Source organism: Ascaphus truei, chromosome 3 (assembly GCF_040206685.1).
Source record: "Ascaphus truei isolate aAscTru1 chromosome 3, aAscTru1.hap1, whole genome shotgun sequence".
Classification (NCBI taxonomy): domain Eukaryota; kingdom Metazoa; phylum Chordata; class Amphibia; order Anura; family Ascaphidae; genus Ascaphus; species Ascaphus truei.
Window position 1 is genome coordinate 243,606,840 of NC_134485.1, and position 19,051 is coordinate 243,625,890.

Below are 19,051 nucleotides of genomic sequence, written 5' to 3' on the forward strand. Positions count from 1 at the left end.
GCTGTGATGTCCTCCGCTCCTGGTTGTAGGCACTGAAGAAACCGGGGTAGGGGTGACATGGGACGTCTCGCTGGGAGTTGTTTCCATGACCGGTCCTGGTTCTTTGGTGGAAGCCACCCGCACGCGGGCTACCGGCTTTGCAGCTGGGGTGCGTTGCCCTCGGTAGGGTCCATTGGAACGCAGGGGTTCCGGGCAATCTGGTCTGAGGTGACCAGTGCTGTTGCAATTGTAGCACCGGCGCTCATGCCGGAGCTCTCCCGCCTTCTGTGACCCGCTGCCCGCAGGCGGCTTTTGGGTCCACTGGGGGGTACTCACAGCTTTCTTGGCCGGCGCCGGTGGGGTTACCGCTTTGGCTGGTACCTTGGCGGTCATCTGGGACCGGCTGACCACATAGTCATCTGCCATCCTCGCCGCCTCGGTGTAGGTCTTGGGCTTTTTATCATACACAAAAGCCCTCACCGCCGGCGGGCACTGCTGCATGAGCTGCTCCTGAAAGATGAGGTCCAGCAGGCGTTGGTAAGTCCTGGCCTCAGAGCCCTCCACCCAGTGTAACCCGTACAAAGCCATGCGGGTCACATAAGTGACATAGGTCTCCTGAGGGTGCCTCTCCGCCAGCCGGAACTTACCCCGGTAAGCTTCAGGGGTAAAACCGTGCTGAAACAGCAAAAGTTCTTTCAGGTGGTCATAGTCATCAGCAAACTCCTCTGTAAGCGCCATCAAAGTCTGTTTAGCCAAGCCGGAGAGTAGCGGGTCCAGGCGTGCAACCCTATGCTGGGGAAGCACCCCGTACCGCCGGCACTGCATTTCAAAGTTCCTTAGAAACATGTCAATCTGATCAGTGCCCTCCACATACTTGGTGAGACTGTGCTTGTCCAGTTGGAGTTCATCTTTGGGGGGTCGGACCGGGGGGCAATAAGCGGGTCTGTTCACTGCCATAGAGATAAACTGTAGCCGCTCCTCCGGTGTCCCTCGGTCTCCCCACGCTGTTATCAGTGCCAGCATTTCAGGGGTAAAGGGACTGGTAGCCGCAGCTAACCGTGCCCCTCCTGCTGCACTTGTCCTGGGAGGTGCACTTGGTCCCTCCCCGGGATCCTGCCAGCCCGGCACTGGGTTCAGTCCCTGATCTCCGGGCGGCTGTAAAAGGGCAAGCTGAGCTACTTCCAGGACCTCTGGATGCTCAGCTTCATATGCGGTGACTGCAGCAACCATGTCCTCGACCGCCTGGTCCACATATTCCAGTCCATAGGCACGGCACTTGTCCTTTAGCTGAGTTCTAGTTCTCAGGTAATAGAGGTTCTCCGCTTCACTCATGGCTCTGAGTTCTGGGTCGCAGCAGTGAGGTGGTGTGACAACTTGCGTTACTTGTTGCACTACTGTGTGTTCAATATCTTTAGTCCCAGGAACTTGCAATTACTATCAAGTTCCCACTGGATCACAGTACCCCGCAGAATACTGTAATCCAGGTCCAGTTCAATCCCACCGCTGCCACCAGTTATATTAATACGCCTGTGACGATAGCTTCCACAGGCTTATTAATATTACACAAAAAAAATTGGGTTTGAACTGAACGAGGCTTAAGATATAATAAATTGTATTTATTCCTTAGAATAAAGGTGAACACAACAGATAATACAGTAACAAACAAGAAGTACACTTACTTAAGGGTTGGGGAATGAGAAGTATGATGTAGCATTTCTTTCAGCAGTGAGGAAATCATTCAGGTGATATCAGGTAACCATATCAGCAAACGAAGACAAAGGATATATGGGTGGACAGACGTTTATAAACCATTCTCCTTCTATTCTTAACCTTAAGCACAGGGGATTGGTTTACAATTACCTCCAGCCACTCACTAACGTGGGAAAGCATTCTGACCCATGCCCCCCTGCTAGTTGGCACATGGGCAGTAGAACTCTGGGGGTCTCATTTCTGAAGCCCCACATTTACGTCAGGAATGCCAGAAAGTCTACTATTTGGAGTTCTGGCAGGAAAACCTTTGTTGAAAGGTGTTAACTGGAACACTTAAGACCTGCCCTGGTTTGGGCTTCGGATAAACAGTGAGGGTGATAAAACTCTTTGAACAGCACTTAAATCCTAGACATAGCGGCGTCCCCAGGGCCATCTGCTACCTTATGGCCCAAAAGAATTTCCTTTTGAACTTATCCCTACCTTAGGATACACTATTAAGCATAAAACATAAACGTATTAAAATATCCGGTTCCGTTAGGTCTAGCAGGTCCAAACTTTACAATTCGCATTGCCAGAACTGGGACACCATATGGTCCAAAAAGCGACTTGCTACGACCTCAGAAACCGGAGTTACACAAATGCACATTAAATCATTTTAATACAAAAATCTCCATTGAAAAAGAAATCTCAGCTTTTCACTAAATCCCCATTGAAAACAACGGGGCAGCTCCGCCATAGACTTTCAATGGTAAATCGCCGCCATTGAAGTCAATGGGGGTTTTCTGCCATTGAAGTCTATGGGAAAAGTCCCGAACTTCAAGGGGGTCCATACTCCGTCGGGTTGGTCCAAGCGGGTCAAGGATGGTTCTGCAGCGATGCCGGAGCAGTGGCTACAGATACCCCAAACCCTGATCCGCTGAACCCTCCGGAACCGGAGATATGGATTCCTAAAATTCAGCATTTCTCACTTAGTCATTTTTCTGAGCCGTTTCTGCCGCCGCCGGCAAAGCCTATGGCGCGACCCGCTCTATCTGTTTCGACCCTTATCGGGGGTCCAGGATTCGGGGACCCGGTGGTGGTCGAGTGGGGGGACGCTTAGGAACTAGGGGCAAAAATAATTTTATCCCTAGGTGCCCTAGAACAGTTTATTTCCCCGCTAATTGACGTTGAACTTGACCCAGTGATTTTAGCTCTTTTGAAGGACATTGTATCCGCTTTGCGGTTGGCGGTCTGGACGGCAGCCAACTAGGTTACCTCGAGGCATCTCCATTGAAGTCAATGAGCCCATTGACTTTCAATGGGAAACCGCCGCTCTCCCTCTCGGACGCCACCTGCTGGTCACTACAGGAAACAGGACGAAAACAGCACAAATTCCTATTGAAATGCATTGAGCCCTAATGGCGGCCAATGGGGACCTGCAAAATGGTGTCCGAAAAGGCGGGAAACTTACACAAAGAGCTATAATCATTAAAGAATTATTAACCCTTGTGCTCCCGGATAGATTCTAGTGTGTGTGTGATGCAAACACTGAGTAACCAGACATTACAATGGAACAGGGGAAAATACATTTACATGTCATAACAAGGGTTACATCACATTTCTGGACCTCAGCCCAGTTAACCCCTTGTCTCCCTGGTGCGGTCAGGGGTGGCCAAATGGTGTGCAAACCCCTTTAATACCGGACCACCCCCTCTCTCCCTCTACAAGGACACAGGTGAAAGTGACCAAAGATTGGTTGAGCAGCAACCCAGTGGAAAAGCACAATCAACTAACCGGGTGTTTACAAAAATAAAAAAGATTCATTGGGTCGCATATTTAAAAAACTAAAATCATACTGGGGACAAAACAGGGAAAAATCTCCTCCCACGCTAACAGCGCTTTGTGATTGGAGTGACGCTCTACAGGCTGGCAGGCTCCACTACACAGGACACGTACCATTCAGTACCAGAGGAAACAGCATTACAAACAATTACACTCTGAGCCGCGATCACACAGACACGGAGGTAGAACTTCAATGTGGATCGGGGGCTACGGAGTTAATTCACCTATCCTCCACAGTGCAGATACCCCCATCAGTCGTTCATTACATACCCCGTTGGATTATCTGTGGACTCTGATCACCTCGATGTAGCCGTCGTGAGTATAGCGGATATAAGTATACCTGCCTCTTTCCTGTTGATCATACCCAGCATTTACTATGTCTTATAAACAGCCTACTGTGGAACTTTGGCAGCTCTAACATACATAATACTGAGGGTAGTCTTGGAGCTTTAAGTGGTTTATATATATACACATAGGACATAGGTGAAAACATGTGTCTCTATTAATGAAATAAATATGTATATATGGTTTTTTTTGCTTATTGAAGAGAAGGGAGCATCAGACATCGTTAGAGGAGGTGTTTATTTTTGGTGTGTTACGCCAGGGGTGCGCAAAACTATTGGAGCAGCGCGCCCCCCTCACCTCGTTTGCCGGCGTCATTTGACACTGTGTTGCCACGGAGACGGGTGACAAATGACGCAGCGGGTCACGTGACGTCACGTGTTGCCTTGGTGACGCGTCACATCAGCCTTCTGACTCATGGTAAGTTGAGTTGCAGAGGCCTCACGCGATCCCCCGGCATTTAATTGAAATGCCTTGGGGGCAGAGCGCGGGGCAGAGCGCGGGGCAGAGCGCGGGGCAGAGCGCGGGGCAGAGCGCGGGGCAGAGAGCGGGGCCTCGGCAATTGAAATCAATGGGATTTTTTTTCTTTTTGCTTTGATAAATCTAGTTAATTTGTAACACAGGTTTGGCAGCTGAGAATAACGTTCATTGTTCTTGCATACAGTACTGTAGCTCTTTATGCATCACCTGACTAGTCAAAGCACTTTTCCAGAACTATAACTTTTGCTGGAGGTGACCTTGAACCTCAGAAATGACTGCCATGTTGATTTTCTGAATGTCGCTTTGTACCTCTGGCCTGAACACAACAGGATCTATGAATCAAGTGGCACATAAATATTCGGCCTGATATGATGCAGACATTTATCATTTGGAACTGTGCCTACTGTATGTATCAAGCCAATTTTTTCCCATGTGAGCGAGAAGCATCAAGACATAATTTGCAATATACTGTATAGATTAGTTCAAATTGCATTGGAGTAACATTTTCACATGTTGCACATGAAAAAATTATATTTGTCAAAAATAATGTTGGTGCGTCAGAAAGTCACACATACATGCATTAACATTTTCATGGCGTAAACACAAACTTGGGAGTTTCTGTAAGCGAATAAAACGTGTGTGTGGTTATATGTGCGGTTATATGTGTCAAACATTGTAAAGACTACGCTTAATGAAAGAAGTTAAAGATGGAAACACAGCTAATTAATAAATAATACAGAAACATTACAAAATCTGTTCTAATACAGTTCTCAAGTGAAGTTGCATATTCAAATGCTAGGTGAGCAGTTTAGTAATTGTACAATATTTATATGCATGTGTAACCCATATTCCCCCCCCCCCCCCCCCAATCGCAGATAGGGTGTATGTAAGGGGATCTATATGCATTACCCAGCGTGGTGCTTTACCTGTTAGGCTCACAGGAGGCCTAAGCCTCCGCCACGGAGAGCCTGGGGCACGTATGACACAATATGAATAACCTCGTACTTGGTGCAGCGCCTCCACCTGCGATGGCTCCCACCAGAGGGGGAGTGGTTCCTCGCAGGAAATATATATATCACTCCACACAACGTATGTAAAACAACTAATGACTTTACTTGCAGCAACCATAAGCATATGCACATATATCAACAAGTGTCCCTCCCTAGAGGAGACACTAACTACTGCGTCGCGCAGGACGCTACCTCCACCTCCACCGGATGATCCCACCCAGTGTCCAGTAACCCCACACAGTATTACCCCACCCTCAAATGAGATAGATATGTGTGACTGCGCAGCCACTATGTCCCTTGTGAATGTGATATGACTCGTTGATGCACTTGTAGATTACCTGCCGAGCACTCCGGTGCCCGGGCCTGCCAAGGAACTTCACAAAGGATCCTGACGTTGACTGTACACAGGAACTACCATCCAGGGCGATCCCACCCGGATGGCTGATGCAGCAACAGCGAAGGTCTGAGCCCAAACCTCTGGACGGACGCGCAGCTTCTGCTGTGTCCTTAACTGGCTCTGAATAATACGTGGCAGGGTCCCTAACCTGAGGGCTGTCCCTGACACAACTCACACTACTGGGTGACTCAGGGCTAGCTGGGGCCTTGGGGGCTGCTGGCCTAGTGCAGGGAGTCACTGACTCCTGCACCCTACCTCCTTCCCCTAGCTTCTCCTGGCACCAACTGCCTAACGTGCTCCAAGCCCGCAAAATGTATCTCTTAGCTCCTGCAGAGCCATCCTCCAGCCTTATTGGCTCCCTGGCGTCACATGGGGTGCTGCTGAGGCTCATGGGACTTGTAGTCCCTTCCAAGAGCCTTCCCTGGTAGGCTAGCGTTCGCGCATTTATCTCCCTGACCTCTTCCACACATGCGCCACGCCGGCGCATGTGCACGCAACTGCAATGGCGACCCCCGCTAGCCGGGTGCGCCGCCAAGCCTCCTAAAGCTCCAACCGCTCCCTGCTCCGGCCCCCACCTTTGTAAGCAGCCGGCGGGTCCGTCGCTGGCTCCGGCGGCACCCGCGACCACACTGCCACAAAGGAGGGGGGTCTCTAGGAGCTGCCGGGGACAAAGGCTACACTCTCCCCCTGGTGAAATCCCAACGACCTCGCTTGGGCAGCAGACATAACCATGTACAAACGTTATATAATAAAAATGCAGTACATAGAATATACAACGAATCACATGTGCTGTGTATGACTGGGTACACCACATAACAACCACCGTAGTACCCGAGGCCAGCTGAGGGTTTGCTGTTTGCTGAGACCAATTGTGGGGTGCCCCTAACTGATCATGTGGGGGTACCTCACTTTGACTTTTGTGAGCCTCCGCCGTGATAATCTCTTGACGATCGTGCTCAGGGGTAACAGTCACTGGCTCCTTTATACTTCCTCCCCCTGGTGGAAGGAATAGTGCAATGTCTCTTGGCCAGACCTCTACCAAGCCATCCGCCTCGCACATGCGGTATACCGGGAGGTCCTGACCTTTTCCTCTGTCCACGACATGATGAACAAACCGCTCCATGTTGCGCATGAAGAAGGCAACGATTGCCCTAGCTGGCACGGCACAGTCTTTGTTGGCTCCATTAGCCACTTCTGAAGTGATGCCTTCGGGATACATCATGAGCTCAGGGTCTTGACACAGACGAACTTGGTGATCCTTTGCGGAGAAGTAAGCACCGGGCAGGGCCTCTTCACCGGATATCTCCATCTCGTTCAGATCACCTTCCATTTCCTTCTTGAGCCTGATGGCCTCGTTCCTGGCTCCAGTCCCTGCATCCAGACTGGCCTGCATGGAGTCCATAGCCCGCTGGTGGTTCCATCTTAGATTTTCGATCTCTTCATCTTTTCCGGCCAGTTTCTGATCCACGTCGGCTTTGATCTGAGAAAGTTCCAGCTGGATCCTCAAAATTTTGCTCTCTTCATGCTCCAGCGCTTTCTTCACCTTTTCTACCTCATGAATAATTTTCCCGCTAGCGCTGATCTGATCGGTGAGGTCTGCAATCTCCTCTTGCAGGTTCTTGTTCTCCCATTTGAGGGTCTCCAGGTTGTCCAGAGACTCCTCGTATGCATTCTGCAGCTTGCAGAGCTCGGTGCTTAGGCCGCGGGACGCCTTCTGCGAGGACTCCAGCTCGGCTTGCGTCTCCTCGTACTCCTGCTTCCACCCCGACAGAATCCGGTCAAAGTTCCGCTGCTTCTTGTCCAGGACGGCAGCTGCGGAGTTGGATCTCTCCAGGTCACTGACCAGGTCCTCAATCTCTGTCTGTAGACGGTGCTTGGTCTTCTCCAGTGAGGAGCACTTGGCATTGGCTTTTGAAAGAGACTTCTGCAGTTCGGTTTTGGCTTCCTGGTCCTCCTCATATTGCTCCCGCATGAGGTCGCAGTCATGCCGGGATGATTGCAGCGCGTGCGCCAGGGCATTTTTCGACTTGGTCTCCTCCTCTAGCTGCCTCTTCAGTTCCTCAATGGTCTGGGTGAAGGAAGCTTTGCCCCGGCTCAGCTGGTTCATAAGAGATTCTTTTTCCTCCAGGAGACGGGATAATTCTCCATTCTCTGGGGGTCCTGTAGGCTGCGGCAGTCTGAGTTTCAGGAACTGTACCTCACAGTCGGGGCACTTGGGCCCTTGGGTCAATTCACTGACGGGGCAAGCACATTCGTTCAGACGGCCATGCAGGCATCCCTCCCCATCTACCACGGTTGTCGTGAGCGCTACGGGTAGCGTAGAGGACCCGTCCGCCCCGCCACCAGTCACATTCCAGTCTCTGACTACACATGGGCACACTACCAGTGGCAAGTTTGATGTTGGAGCCTGTACGACTCTATACAGCCAGGGGTGAAAGTCAGAGCAGGGGGTACCTCCCTTCTGTGTGTAGAGGCAACTCACATCTTTCTCTGCTGGTTCCGGCTCTGGGGCCAACTCTGGAACCGGATCTGGAACCACGGTTAGAGGGCAAGTGTCCTCCAAAACGTCGGTGAGGGGGATAGATGAGTTACCTGGATTGACATGTCCAGTATGGAAATTGATCGCTTCCTTCTTGGCGGGTTCCGTAGGCCGCAGCAGCCCCGGCTTCAGGAACTGTGCTCCGCAGCAGGCACACTTGGGTCCCCAGGTCAATTTGCCACCTGGGAAGTCACATTGGTTACAGACACAGCGTATGCATCCCTCACCATCCACTTCGGCCCCCTGATATTCTGCCGGTAGCTTAAAGGGTTCAAAATCCATACGACCAGACAATTTCAAGTCCTTTTGTACACTTGGGCACAACAGAAAGGATATGTCCCTTCCTTTCATCAGCCAGGCTCCATACAACTGAGGATGCTGTTTGCGGCAGCTTTTACCTTTCTTACGGGGAACAGAAGTTACTGACTGGGGATCACTGAGCTTCCTCCCCCTGGTGGAATCCAAAGGAGGGGCACATTCCATCAAGGGGGTATGCTGTCTCTGTGCTGAGCCACTCCCCTCGCAGGGGCGGGGCTCGGGTTTTCCTGCCAGACCTGGACAAGTTTCTGCAAAACATTTTTGTGCAGGCGGGTGATATGCCACATGTGTACTCTCTTGACTTGGCGCGAGATGCCATTTTAGGTGTGACTCACGGTTAGTATTTCTTGATGGAGCCTCCATTTTGATTACCGTCCTTTCAACTACACTAGGGCTCTTTCCATACATAAGGGGGTAGCCTTCTGGTAGGGCATTTGCCCGGTATATTTCCTGACTTGCAGACATTCCGTCTAGGCCCAGGATTTCCTTTAGGGACTCTAAAAGGGCACTCCCCTCCTCATGAGCGGGACCATTCCCCAATGCCTCCACTTGACTATACAGCTCCCTGGCGTCACATGAGGCGCTGCTGAGGCTCATGGGACTTGTAGTCCCTTCCAAGAGCCTTCCCTGGTAGGCTTGCGTTCGTGCATTTATCTCTGCGTATGAGCAAACCCCCAAGAGCCGCCGCAACTCCCTGACCTCTTCCGCACATGCACAACCCCCGGAGCATGCTCGCGCAACTGCAATGGTGGCCCCCGCTAGCCGGGTGCGCCGCCGAGCCTCCTAAGGCTCCAACCGCTCCCTGCTCCGGCCCCCACCTTTGTAAGCAGCCGGCGGGTGCGTCGCTGGCTCCGGCGACACCCGCAACCGCGCTGCCACAAAGGAGGGGGGGTCTAGGAGCCGCCGGGGACCGAGGCTACACGTGTATTGGTTTATAACAATGTCTCTCTGGTTCAGTGCCCAATATGCTGATTGTAAATGAAGCCCTGTTTCCCTCCCCCCTCTCTGTGCATTACTTCTTTCTTTCTCACTCCCTGCTCCTATTTGCTATAACTGAGACTTGGCTTACTCAGTCTGACTCTGCTCTGGAAGCTGCCCTCTCTTAAGGTGGCCTTTCCTTCTCCCACACTCTGCGCTCTGATGGCAGGGGTGGAGGCGTGGGGCTCCTGCTCTCCTCTCTCTGTCGTTACCGAACCCTTCCTATTCCTCCCTCTCTTGCTTTTCCCTCCTTTGAGGCTCACACTGTCCAGATTTTCTCTCCTCTCCCTGTTCATGTGGCGGTAATCTATCGCCCACCTACCTCTACTCATCCCACTTCTGCCTTTCTCTCTCACTTTGAATCCTGGCTCTTTTTCTTTCTCTCCTCAGATTCCCCTGTTCTTCTCCTTGGGGACTTCAACCGCCACATTGATGACCCCTCTTTCCCTTGGGCTTCCCACTTTCTCTCTCTAACCTCTTTTTCTGGACTTCAACAGTGGACTGCAGCCAGCACCCATAAGGACGGCCACTTCCTAGACCTGTTTTTCACTAAAAACTTTTCTCTCTCCGATTTCTCCATTTCCCCCTTTCCTCTCTCTGACCATCACCTCATCTAATTTATTCTCTCTCGTTTCTCCCCTTCTCCATCTCCTTCTACCCCTCGCTTCTGCAGAAACCTGCACTCTATTAACCTACCAGCTTTTGATTCTACTTTACGCTCCTCCCTCTCCTCTCTCAGTTCTACTCCAGACCCTGACAACCTGGTCTGGAACTACAACTCTGCCTTATCCTCCTCTCTTGATCTACATGCCATGCTTTCTCTCTGCCGTCCTCGCCCTCCTAACCCCAGACCATGGCTAAATTCCCACACGCGCATGCTGCATTCCTCCACTCGTTCCTCTGAACGCCTCTGGAGGAAATCTCACACTCTCGCAGACTTCCTTCACTAGAAACTTATGCTGTCCTGTTTCAACTCTGCCCTCTCTCAGGCTAAACAAACCTACTTTTCATCACTAATCAACACACACAAATCTAACCCACGCCGACTCTTCTCTGTCTTTGACTCTCTACTCAAACCACCCTCAGCTGCCTCTTCTTCTTCCTCTATTTCACCTCAGGACTTTGCTGACTATTTCAAGGAAAAGGTGGAATCCATTCGTCATAACATCCCCTCTGTTTCCTCCTCCCATCCTACATCGCTTCCTAACTCTCCTCCTGCCTTCCTTGACTCTTTTCGCTGTCACAGAGGAGGATGTGTCACTGCTGATCTCCTCTTCTCCATCTACCACTTGCCATCTTGACCCCATTCCCTCCCATCTCCTAAACCATCTTGTTCCTACTATAACCCCTATGCTCACACACATATTTAACACCTCCCTCTACTCTGGTACCTTTCCCTCCTCCTTCAAGCATGCAAACTGACAAAGTTGAGAAAAAAGGACATTAAGGGGGGTCTGACATAAACAGCACTGGGGTCTAAGCAGCCATTTTGTCTGACTATTTTTATCAGCCATCTTGTTATTGTTCTAGTCTTTCTCTGTCATTTATGTTGTAATGTGCTGTGTTTGTGTCATCCATTTTGTTTTCTGTCTGTATGAAAGCTGCATGAAAGTTATAGTGGGTTAAAAGATGTTTCTCTCTCAATGTTTGCTGATACCACCCCTGGCCAGCACAGCTGCAGAAGAAGGGAAGGGGCATACAGCCTTGAGGAGTGAGATTAGAATTAGAGAACACTTATCACATTTAAGTGCCAGGTGAAGTCTTGAGAAGTGAGATCAGAATTAGAACCGACTTCTCAGCATTCGAGTGTCTGGTGGAATCAGAGATAGAAATCATTTCTCACATTCAACCCCTTAAAGCAGAGCTTTCCAAACTGTGTGTCGCGACACGTTAGTGTGTCGGCTGCAGTGTGTAGATGTGTCACACGAAACCTCTGAGCGGTGCACAAACTGGGGGGGCGCAGGATTATTATGGGGGGTCGCGGGCGGTCAGGGCCGCCAACAGGGGGCTTGCTGGGCCGTGCACCGTCCCCTCGACAAAACTGGTCACCAAAGGGTGACAAGTGCGCGCTAGGGGAAAATAAATAATTACAAATCCCCCCACCTGATTGGTTGGCACGCAGCCAATCTCTAACCGAGCTGCACAGTGAGGAGGCACCTTTTCCTGCATGGAACGAGTAAGGTAAGTACAGCTCCATGCCAACCTTAGCTCCGATTTGTCCCGTCCCCCCCAATCCGATTTCCCCCCCTGGTCCGATTTGGCCCACCCTGGTCCGATTTGCCCCCCCCCCCGGTCCGATTTGCCCCCCTGATCCGATTTGGCCCCCCCTATGTCCGATTTGCCCCCCCTATGTCCGATTAGGGCCCCCCTGCTCCGATTGCCCCCCCGGGTGTCCGATCCCCATGTGTGTGTGAGAGTGTGTAAGTGTGTGTGTGTGTGTGTGTGAGAGAGTGTTTAAGAGTGTGTAAGAGTGTGTGTGTGTAAGAGTGAGTGTAAGAGTGAGTGTGTAAGATTGTGTGAGAGTGTGAATGAATACAGACACCAATCCACAGTCAGTCATAGTCACCCACCCTCGCACCCCAGTGTCTCTCACCCACCTTCTCTGTCACCCACACTCTCTCTCTGTCACCCTCTCTCTCTCTCTGTCACCATCTCTCTCTCTCTCTCTGTCACCCTCTCTCTCTCTGTCACCATCTCTCTCTCTCTCTCTCTCACCCTCTCTCTCTCTGTCATCCTCTCTCTCTCGATCTCTGTCACCCTCTCTCTCTCCGTCACCCACTCTCTCTCTCTGTCACCATCTCTCTCTCTCTGTCACCCTCTCTTGCTCTCTGTCACATCTCTCTCTCTCTCTCTCTGTCACCCTCTCTCACTCACTGTCACCCTCTCGCTCACTGTCACAGACCCTCTCTCTCTGTCACCCACCCTCTCTCTCTGTCACTCACCCTCTCTCTGTCACCCACCCTTTCTCTCTGTCACCCTCTCTCTATGTGTCACCATCTCTCTCTGTCTCTCTCTGTCACCCTCTCTCTCTCTGTGTCACCCTCTCTCTCTCTGTGTCACCATCTCTCTCTGTCACCCTCTCTCTCTGTCACCCTCTCTCTGTCTCTGACTCTCTCTGTCACCCTCTCTCTCTCTTTCACCCCGTCTCTCTCTGTCACCCTCTCTCTCTGTCTCCCTCTCTGTCACCCTCTCTCTCTGTCACCCTCTCTCTCTGTCACCCTTTCTCTGTCTCTCTGTCACCATCTCTCTCTCTGTCACCCACCATCTCTCTCTCTCTCTGTCACCCTCTCTCTCTCTGTCACCATCTCTCTCTCTGTGTGTCACCCTCTCTCTCTCTGTCACCCTCTCTCTGTCTCTGACTCTATCTCTCTGTCACCCTCTCTCTCTCTCTTTCACCCTCTCTCTCTGTCTCCCTCTTTGTCACCCTCTCTTTCTCTGTCACCCTCTCTCTCTCTGTCACCCTCTCTCTCTGTCACCCCCTCTCTCTCTGTCACCCCCTCTCTCTGTCGCCCTCTATCTCTCTGTCACCCTCTCTCTGTCACTCTCTCTCTCTGTCACCCTCTCTCTCTCTCTCTGTCAACCTCTCTCTCTGTCACCCCTCTCTCTCTCTGTCACACTCTCTCTCTCTGTCACCCTCTCTCTCTCTGTCACCCTCTCTTTCTCTGTCACCCTCTCTCTGTCACCCCCTCTCTCTCTGTCACCCCCTCTCTCTCTGTCACCCCCTCTCTCTCTGTCACCCTCTCTCTCTCTGTCACCCTCTCTCTCTCTGTCACCCTCTATCTCTCTGTAACCATCTCTCTGTCACTCTCTCTCTCTGTCACCCTCTCTCTCACCCTCTCTCTCTCTCTCTCTCTCTCTCTCTCTCTCTCTCTCTCTCTCTCTCTCTCTCTCTCTCTGTGTCACCCCCCTCTCTCTCTGTCACACTCTCTCTCTCTGTCACCCTCTCTCTCTCTGTCACCCTCTCTCTCTCTGTCACCCTCTCTCTCTCTGTCACCCTCTCTCTCTCTGTCACCCTCTCTCTCTGTCACCCTCTCTCTGTCTCTGAGTCTCTCTCTCTCTCACCCTCTCTCTCTCTTTCACCCCTCTCTCTCTGTCACCCTCTCTCTCTCTCTGTGTCACCCTCTCTCTCTCTCTCTCTCTCTCTCTGTGTCACCCTCTCTCTCTGTGTGAATGAATACAGACACCAATCCACAGTCAGTCATAGTCACCCACCCACGCACCCCAGTGTCTCTCACCCACCTTCTCTGTCACCCACACTCTCTCTCTGTCAGCCTCTCTCTCTCTCTGTCACCATCTCTCTCTCTCTCTGTCACCCTCTCTCTCTCTGTCACCATCTCTCTCTCTCTCACCCTCTCTCTCTCTGTCATCCTCTCTCTCTCGCTCTCTGTCACCCTCTCTCTCTCTCCGTCACCCACTCTCTCTCTCTCTCTGTCACCATCTCTCTCTCTCTCTGTCACCCTCTCTTGCTCTCTGTCACCATCTCTCTCGCTCTCTGTCACCATCTCTCTCTCTCTCTCTCTCTCTGTCACCCTCTCTCTCTCTGTCACCCTCTCTCCCTCTCTGTCACTCTCTCACTCACTGTCACCATCTCGCTCACTGTCACAGACCCTCTCTCTCTGTCACCCACCCTCTCTCTCTCTGTCACTCACCCTCTCTCTGTCACCCACCCTTTCTCTCTGTCACCCTCTCTCTCTCTCTCTCTCTCTCTCTCTCTCTCTCTCTCTCTCTCTCTCTCTCTCTCTCTCTCTGTCACCCTCTCTCTCTCTGTGTCACCCTCTCTCTGTGTCACCATCTCTCTCTGTCACCCTCTCTCTCTCTCTGTCACCCTCTCTGTCTCTGACTCTCTCTCTCTCTGTCACCCTCTCTCTCTCTTTCACCCCCTCTCTCTCTGTCACCCTCTCTCTCTGTCACCCTTTCTCTGTCTCTCTGTCACCATCTCTCTCTCTCTCTGTCACCCTCTCTCTCTCTCTCTGTCTCTCTCTCTGTCTCTCTCTCTGTCACCCTCTCTCTCTCTGTGTCACCCTCTCTCTCTCTGTCACCATCTCTCTCTCTGTCATCCTCTCTCTCTCTCTGTCACACTCTCTCTTTCTCTGTCACCCTCTCTCTCTCTGTCACCCTCTCTCTCTCTGTCACCCTCTCTCTGTGTCACCCTCTCTCTGTCACCCTCTCTCTCTTTTTCACCCCCTCTCTCTCTCTGTCACCCTCTCTCTCTCTCTCTGTCTCCCTCTCTATCACCCTCTCTTTCTCTGTCACCCTCTCTCTCTCTGTCACCCTCTCTTTCTGTCACCCCCTCTCTCTCTGTCACCCCCTCTCTCTGTCGCCCTCTCTCTCTCTGTTACCCTCTCTCTGTCACTCTCTCTCTGTCACTCTCTCTCTGTCACCCTCTCTCTCTCTCTGTCACCCCTCTCTCTCTCTGTCACACTCTCTCTCTCTGTCACCCTCTCTCTGTCACTCCCTCTCTCTCTGTCACCCCCTCTCTCTCTGTCACCCCCTCTCTCTCTGTCACCCCCTCTCTCTGTCACCCTCTATCTCTCTGTCACCATCTCTCTGTCACTCTCTCTCTCTGTCACCCTCTCTCTCTCACCCTCTCTCTCTCTCTCTCTCTCTCTCTCTCTCTCTCTCTCTGTCACCCTCTCTCTCTCTCTCTGTGTCACCCCCCTCTCTCTCTCTGTCACCCTCTCTCTCTCTGTCACCCTCTCTCTCTCTCTGTCACCCTCTCTCTGTCACCCCTCTCTCTCTGTCACCCCTCTCTCTCTGTCACCCTCTCTCTCTGTCACCCCCTCTCTCTGTCACCCCCTCTCTCTGTCACCCTCTCTCTGTCACCCCCTCTCTCTGTCACCCTCTCTCTGTCACCCTCTCTCTCTCTCTCTCTGTCACCCCCTCTCTCTGTCACTCTCTCTGTCACTCTCTCTCTCTGTCACCCTCTCTCTCTCTCTCTCTCTCTGTCACCCTCTCTCTCTGTCACCCTCTCTGTCTCTCTCTCTCACCCTCTTTGTCTCTCTCTCTCATCCTCTCTGTCTCTCTCACCCTCTCTGTCTCTCTCTCTCCAAAGCCTCTTTCTCTTTATCTCTCTCTCTCCTCGCGTTTCAAAAATGCAACCATAGGTAAAAAAAGCGTTAAAAATTCTGCAGTTTTCTACTACATACATTTGTGAAATATCCTTTTCAACGATGACAAACTTAAAGACACTGAAAGGTGAAACTTAAAAATGCTTGATGACGAAATGCGAGTGTTTTTATCTAATATTCCACCAAATATTCAAAAGCTGTGTTCATCCCACCAACCTCATACATCTCATTAAAATGTTAAAATGGTAAGTAGTTATTGGTGTTATTCAAATTGTTTTTAATTCTTGCAAATATTTACATATTGTTACTCATAAATGACAACAATCTTGGAAATGTATTGTGACAGGGTGAATAAAAGCCACCCGCCATATGCCTGGCAGACCTATGTATAGGTCTGCAGTGCAGCAGTTAGGAGATTAACTCTCTCTCTCTCTCTCTCTGTCACCCTCTCTCTCTCTGTCACCCTCTATCTCTCTGTCACCCTCTATCTCTCTGTCACCCTCTCTCTGTCCCTCGCTCTCTGTCACCCTCTCTCTCTCTCTGTGCCACCCTCCCTCTCTCTCTCTCTGTCACCTCTCTCTGTCACACTCTCTTTCTCTGTCACCCTCTCTTTCTCTGTCACCCTCTCTTTCTCTGTCACCCCCTCTCTCTCTGTCACCCCCTCTCTCTCTGTCACCCTCTATCTCTGTCACCATCTCTCTGTCACCCTCTCTCTCTCACCCTCTCTCTCTCTCTCACCCTCTCTCTCTCTCTCTCTGTCATCCTCTATCTCTCTGTCACCATCTGTCAGGAATCCACTCCTGGCTTTGGCTGGAGCCCTTCCATCCAGAGCTTTGCAGGTTCCAGACAATCTATTCCCTGCTTCTGCAATCACCTGCCTCCTGTGCAGCTCTGGCCTGATTGGCCTCCTGCCTCCTGTGCAGCTCTGGCCTGATTGGCCTCCTGTGCTATTTAGTGCCTGCCCCGCCCTCAGGAAGTTGCTGGACATAGACTTTGCAATTCAAGTTGCAAGTAACTGTGCATGTCACAGACTCTGTGTTTGGCCTGCTGGGCTCCTTGTATCCTGCTTCCAGTCCCCGGCATCCCAAGGCCTTCTTGCATAGCAGCCCCGGCGCTGCTTTCCTTGTTCCTGGCAGACTTCGCTTTCGCCGCGCTGTAGCGGCTACGCTGGTTTCCCCAGCGTTTCCTGTGGCGTGTCTGCCTCAGTTCCTGTCTTTGTCTTCTCAGTGATCCTTTGCGTACCGAACCGGCCTGGCTGTGGATCCGCTCTGGTCTTCTACCCCTGGTCTGTATCCTGACCTCCTGGACACCCCGACCCCTTCACCTCGGTTTGCGGATTCCAACCTACCTCCTGGCTCTGGACCCCAGGCTCTCGGTACCACCTATCTTCTGGGATCTCCCTTCTCGTCTGGCGAGTATCTTATTTTATCTTATACTCCCAGACGGTTCCAGACGCCTATTTTCCACTTTCCAGACGTGTCCCCGTAGCTGTGGGTGCAGTTTGTTACCCATCTCACCTCAGTATCGGGGTCCCTCCTTGTTTGTGGCAAGCACATACGTTACAGTATGTCCAGCCCCACAAACTCGGACCCCGCTGAGGTGGGGTTAGGCCGGTTCCCCTCTGAAAACCGGTCCCAGTCTGTAAAACAGCCCCTGTCTAAAGATCAGTATATATTTGAGAGACTGCCGCCGGCTGAAATCCTGTCCCGGCCTGCAGACCAGTCCCAGTATCTATGCGAAATACTACCTCGGATGGAAGATCCGTTTGTTAGCAGGTTTAACCCCTTTGCAACGCCGATGCCGTAATGATCTAATTAGTAAGGCTTACTGCCTCAAGGACTTAAAACAGCCTCTGGCCGCTTGTGTTTGCTCCCCTGGTTCCCCTTTAACCTGGGATAATGTGAATACTATCAAACTTGCCAACGGCCGAAATGCACTCTATGCCTTGGCCTTATCATTGGACATTCACCTAGTAGAACAGGACCCTCTCTTCATGTTGGCTCATGCACAAAACACACTCTGTGTACTTTCCCTGACTTTGGACATTTGCATAAAGAAACCGGACCCTCTCCTCGCCAGCTACGCTGCCGCTTGGCAGTCCCCTTGTGCTGCCAGTCCTGTTGCTAAACCCTTGGGGTTTCCTCCTTCTCATTGAAATTACCAAGCTGATTTTGTTCCTCTTAAGCCTAAGGGAGAAGCTACCACGGTCCCTAGCCCTGATTTAACCTCCCTGTCTGAAAGCCGGTCCCTGTCTGAAAACCAGTCTCGGTCTAAAATACTGGCCCAGTCTGAAAGATTCTCCCTAACCTTGGACCGGCTCATGAAAAAGAATGACCAGTCCCTGGACTCCCTCTCTGCTACGAGGCAGCCACTCTGTGCTTCACGTCCTGCTACAAGACTCATTGGGGTACCTCAATTTTCTTGGGATTTTCTCTGTTTGGTTGTGGAGGATATTGGCAGCAGTTGTGTAGGCTGTGGGGGGAAAGGAGAGGAAGAGGAGCAGCGATTTCAGGAACACCGCAGCGTGTGACGTCACATCCACCAGGAAGTTCCGGTTTTCGTGCGACCCAACATCCATCCCCCACGAGGCAATCCCTAAAGGATCTCCAGTTATCATCAGAGAGGAGCACCTGAGCGATCTTCAGCTTTACTGCTTTTACCATCCACTGTCCTGTAAGTAGGGTTTCAATTTTACCCCTCTGGACTTAAGTGCTGTATCCTCCGGAACCCAGTATTTCTATGTTAATAGCTTTTTGTTAGGATTATAGTCTTGCTAGTGTCTGTCTGTCATTGTGTGTTATGTTTGTCATGTGTGAGTTTTTAATGTTTTAATGTCAATTTTTTAGGCGTACTGCACCATTATCTGTTTGTTTTCTTCTTTTTTACATATTGCACTATTATTTGGTGTGAGCCGTTCGTTGACCCCTTCACTGCCTGTTTGTTCAAGGACACTTTTGGGACTTTAAGAGACGGTTTGGTTATTATTTAAAGGACTGATTTGGCGCCGGCAATTCTTTCTTTTCTCTGTGGTTCATTTTCTGACTGTACAGTCAGTATTTGCCAGGCTGCCTGCAATATTTATTTCAAGTATTGTTATCATTTATATTATTTTTAGCGCTGTTTTGCACCGTCTTTTTTTCGTTCATTTGTTTAACTAAATACTTTATTGCACTTTTGGTCACTTGTTTTTGCACACTATATTCACGGTGCACTAACACTGTGAGCGCTTAGAGTGCCACCTATTGTTTTGTTGCTATATGGAGGAGTTAAAAGCAGGAAACAAGGAAAGAAACAGATTTTTACACAATACCATAAGAAGCAAAAGAATATGTATATAAAATGTTTAGTCTTATTTAAATTTTTTACCATTTGTGAACAAAGGGTAGAATACACATAATTGGCCATACGC

The 19,051-nt window shown here is 50.8% G+C and overlaps 1 protein-coding gene across 1 annotated transcript in view; it reads left to right on the top strand.

Moving 5' to 3' along the window:
• The first annotated feature begins 3,671 nt into the window (after positions 1–3,671).
• MRPL30 (mitochondrial ribosomal protein L30) overlaps positions 3,672–19,051 on the top strand; it is a 30,072-nt gene continuing 14,692 nt past the window's right edge. The window contains exon 1 of the mRNA XM_075590493.1: positions 3,672–3,825. The gene's annotated coding sequence lies outside the window, so the exon portion shown is untranslated. The remainder of the gene's footprint in view (positions 3,826–19,051) is intronic.